Raw genomic sequence first — 5,435 nt, 5'->3', positions numbered from 1 at the left:
ACAGAGGCACGCAGAAGGAAGCAAGATAGTTCACTGTCGCTTCTTTCTGCATTTGCTTTAATTTCACTCAGTTAAAGCCAAAGCTTTGACCTTGAGAGACAACAGCGTGGCTATCTAGACCTAAAATAAATTATATAATTAGTGTCAGTGAATGTAGTTGTCAAAAGAGCAACTGTGTGATGTTTTTCTATGATCTATACAACCGAATCACGCACACGGCGTTAGCTAACTATAACTAGCAAGAACAACAAACGTGCAATAGACAGAAAACAAACACAAAACAGTCAAAAAACAACAAGGAACAATGTTTGTTTTGTTGTTTTTTTGTTACCTATGCGAATCAGTGACTGTAGCTCTTTAACATGTAGGTTTGAGAAGCTGTCAGGTTTAGCGGAACTGATGTTTGGAAATGCTGGGTGTGAACTGTATGACAAGTTTGAATCTTTGGATTTGATGCTTCAGCTTCCTGATTTGTGGTGAGGTCAAAGTGGATTCACAGTTTTATACCAATGAGCACGTTTGTAGTTTTCCCATTTGATGTAACGGAAGGGTTTAAAATGAATTTAATGTCACCCAACGAGAGACCTAAATTAACTAAACTAACTAAAAATGACTTTCACTATACCTTGGAGCAATAGCATTGCAGTGTGATTTTTAGAGTATTGTGCCCTTGACTGTGCCTATCAGTGCCCTCAGCAAACTATGATTCCTCTCTTTATAAGAGTAAATAAAAAATGTGTCTACTGTCACAGAAGAATGTTTCATTAAATATAAGTAATATAACAGATTAGGCTAGTCAGTTCCCTGGATTTTCTTCTTATTTAGTAGAACATTTAGATTTTGGGTTTATACCTACAGTTTTATGGGGTGTAAAGCATGCACATCAAAAAGCACTGTCACAGGTGCTGGTTCAAAAAGATTAAACTAAAGACAAAAAAGAAAAAAAAAGAAAAGAAGATATTATAGCTTCCAGAAATGTTTGGATTCTGGTAAAAAAAAAACAAAAAAAACAACTCATTATCACGGGTATCATTAACAAATGATCAAATGTCACTGTGACTTGGTTTATATAGGAAAAACCCATTCTGCCTTAAAACCATTATCTCAGAACATAAAAGCAGCATATATGCAAATGATCAAAAGAACTCTATGGCTGTGCACTTCATCAAAACATGATCCTTCCACACTGAGATACATAGGGATTCAAGATGTGAAAACCCTCAGAAGGGGAGGTGATATCCCTAAATTTAGATTTTGATCTTAAACCTTTTTTGTAAGTAGTAATAGTTGAAAAATACAAAATACTTCTTCCCAATATGATTAACAGATTCTCTTTACAGACATCTTAATGAATATGATGGTCCTTTTCAAGAACCTATATCTGTTGATGTAACCTTCAGCCTCCTTCCTTGATTTTTTATCTTTTTTGTTGCAGGTGTGTGAAAACTCTGGCCAACTGTTAGACTGAGCTTGCCTGCAATCCAGAAAGTCTTGGGCATGTATAATATTACGATTTTCTACTTTTATATATATTTTTCTATGTAGTATTTTTTCAATATTGTTTTTTTCAATATTTCTATGTATTTTGCTATTTAGTAGTTTTTATACTTATTTGACTTATGAATTATATTTGACTTGCCTTTTGATAAATTGTATTCTATGTGTGTCTATATGACTGAACTTGGGCCGATGTTTCAATGTGCTCTCAATACAGACTGTCCCATCCGCTATGTGGTAGGATCAGGCAGTGTTGTCCAGCTCTGCTCTGATTGGTTCACCCTGAGGGCAGTCTGAGTAAATCGTCTATCACAATCACCTGTGTGAGAAGCCTGTGTCTACATAATGCCTGTTGTGGTTTGTGATGGTGATTTGACAGTGCCTGATGAAGATCCTTGCAGAGTGAAATGTTGCTGTTTTATTAAAATTTCTGGGAGCTATTAGCACAGTGTGCAGCTTTTCTTCTTACTTTTACCTACAGTTTTGTAAAATTTAAAGCCGAGAGAAGCAGACACTGGAATTGCATACTCTTAAATAATGTGACTTGGATGAAAAAATATGTAATTCATTAAATGACCATCAAGTCATCAGTCATCTAGTAAGTTCCAAATGTCCTAAGAAGATAATCAAAATTTGTGAATGAAGTAATGTCAGTAGTAATGAAGTAATGTTCAATACCCCTAGAGGGCAGCATACAGTTAGGATGTGTGTGTGTGTGTGTGTGTGTGTGTGTGTGTGTGTGTGTGTGTGTGTGTGTGTGTGTGTGTGTGTGTGTGTGTGTGTGTGTGTGTGTGTGTGTGTGTGTGTGTGTGTGTGTGTGTGTGCAGCAGTTATTCAGAAGTTCTCCTTTTTTTTTGGCAAGCTATGTTTTCTTAACTAGTCAGAACATTTGGAACCTTTAACCGAGGAATCGGTGTCAAACTCAAAACTCAAAATGTCCAATTTATTAGAATGTATAATGTACTCCATTTGCTATTAACCAACTGAAAACATTTCTGTCTCCCAGGTTCATAACATGATTTTTGTGGTATAGCTCCTCAAAATTCACATTCAAGGCTCGATTACAGGGCAAAATAAGCCCCAGGTTCACTGGGTGCTAAGTCATTGATTGTTGTAAATGGCCTACATTTATATGTAGCTGCTGAATATTAAGTGACATGATAAAAGCCTTCTGGTGGGTCCTCCTTTAATGCTTTGTGGATACACCTACATAGCATATACATTTATAGAACATCTGACTTTTGCTTCATATAATTCTCTCAGTATTGTTATACATCATAACTGAATAATATTATATATATGTATAATACATACATATAAATACACATATCCAAGGGAAAACGAGTCATTCAGTTAAAAGCTTTAGAGCTTAAAATCACTTTAGGTCCAACACAATAAATCATAATCGGACAAAAATATTTAGATTGACTTGTTTTTTTTTTAGCATTTTTATTAGAAATTGATGCCGCATGTGACAGATATAAAAAAAAAAAATTATCACAAGGACTTTTTTACCTTTTTATATTGAAGCATATTCATGTAGCACATCTATGTATTCTAATAGGCCTACTACTTATTTATAGTGGAGCATATCAAATAAAATGTGTTGATTTTGGTAATTTTTTACAATGAGATTTTGTCCATGATGATGTGTTTTTCATGGTCTTACCACTTTGATCCACCAAAGCCTTTTCAGTTTTACTCGTATTTAAATGTATTTATTAATGAAGTCACTGTTATTTCATATTGTATGTAAAATTAGTGCCAGGCTGCATGGTGTGACTCTTCGATATTAAATAGTTCAATACAATACAATATTTCCACAACACTGCAGAATTTCAATGTCCACATATGTAGCTGTCACAGAACCCAGGTCTTTTCATTAAATACATTACTGTCCCAGATGTTTGAATTGAAAAAGATAAAATACATCAAAAGGATTTAATTTAAATGATAATTAATGCCATTGAACATTTAACATACAGTATACTGAACACACAATCAGGTCAATCAATTCACTGAAGAAAAGTGTTACGGGGTAGTTATGAAAAATCACTTACAGAGTCATATCAGTGAATCTAGTCATTACGCGGCTAATATATCAACTAATATATAGATTAAAAAACTAATATTAGGCTACGTTTGAGAACAAAGGCTGACAAGTGACTAATAACTGCCGCACAAAATCACAAAATCAAAATATGTTGATGTGTGAAAACAAAGACTCACCTTTATATTGTTAATTATTCAGTTTTCATACTAACTTCCTAGTTCCCGAGACAGCTCGACCCTGCGGAGAGTGCACGTACACAGCGGTGACGTCTCTTTTACTAATGGGAAAATGCTTTTTGGGCTGCAGGGGATTTTTCTCTGCAGTGCCACGAGTGGCCACTGGGAAAAATTGGCTGCAAGGCAGAGCAGTGGCGCCATATCCAGTTCTAATAATACATCCATGCACTCCATCAGTACCTCTCACCCTGAAATCTCTGCTCCCATGCGCTGCGCAGGCACTGTAGGTAAATGTAATTAGCAGTAGCTAACTATATTTTTAAATAAAGTTAACTTTCTTACCTTCTGAGTTTCTGAATTAGTCAAGTATCTACAGATGGACACAAAGCTAGCTAGCTTAGTGAGTTTCTACTTTTTACCTTAAGTTACAGACTAACTAATGTTAACTAGTTTCTAATTTTGGCCTTAAGTTACAGTTTAGCTAACTAATGTTAGCTAGCTGATGGTGCACCCTATCATTTCCAATGCTGTCTTGTCATTTCATTACCAATATAAAATATCATATATGATCTAATGTTAGCAAACACTGGTGCTCAGTCATTAGCAGTGAGATATTGGAGGATTAGTTGAATACAGTTATTTTATGTAATAGTGTTTCGTGTGGCTGAGGTGGTTTAGTTAGTATTTTACCTTTTTGGCTGGGCCACGTCAGCAGTGGCCAGCTCTATGATGACGAATGTCACTGACTGACTGAGTGATCATATTTCCACCACTGATCAGCCAAATGCCACGGGAGAGGAAATGTTGCACTTTCTACTCCACTACATTTATTGGAAAGCTTTAGTTAAACAACCAAGATACTGTAAGGACTGTAACAGTTCACTGACGAACGTCCATGCTGTACTGGTTCAGTTGACCCTCCCTTGATTGTCATTGTATAATTCGCACTCTGCTGTATATGACATTCACATTCATGTAAAATGCCACTGTTCTAGCGGTCTGAAAGTGGAAGCTCTACATAGTGTTGGCATCCTGTGGGCAGAGCAGTGGATGGTAAAAGTTTAACTATAAATGAAGTTGTGTGCAAGACATCATCTCCACACTTCCTGTTCTGTATTGACACTGACCTCTGACTTTCCTGTAGAGGTGACACAGCGCAAAAATTAATTTCCACCACAGTGAGCAGTAAAACCCTGTGACTTAGTGTTACACTTTTATAAAGTTGGGGAACTCAATAGATTTTTTAAAAGAATGGTCAAAATCAAAGCAGCTGAGGCAGAAATATTTGCTATAGATTTGTAGTCCCTAAAATAGGTTAAGCTCCAAAAAAAATGGATTCTACAATTGCCACAATGCAGCATCTTATCACCAAACCCTGCCTGTTCAATGCCCACACCTTTCCAACTGCTCACCCTCAGTTTGTGTATATTGTTTTCGGGTAGTCCATCTATCCGTCTGTCCGTACACACATCCTATTCCTGTGGACATGATATCTCAGTAATGTCTTGACAGAACTTCTTCAAATTTGGTACAAATGTTCACTTGGACTCAAGGAAAAAATGATTAGATTTTGGTGGTCAAAGGTCAAGGTCAGTGTGACATAACTGAAGACTTCACACAGCAATTATGACAAAATTTCACACAAATGGTCTGAAACTACTCTGAGTGGAGGAGGCAGACAACCACGAGGAGGTGATTCTAGGTATTAT

The sequence above is a fragment of the Seriola aureovittata genome, chromosome 2 (genome assembly GCF_021018895.1).
Source record: "Seriola aureovittata isolate HTS-2021-v1 ecotype China chromosome 2, ASM2101889v1, whole genome shotgun sequence".
NCBI classification, from domain to species: Eukaryota; Metazoa; Chordata; class Actinopteri; order Carangiformes; family Carangidae; genus Seriola; species Seriola aureovittata.
The sequence above is the reverse complement of the archived record's forward strand: the minus strand, read 5'-3'. Positions refer to the sequence as shown.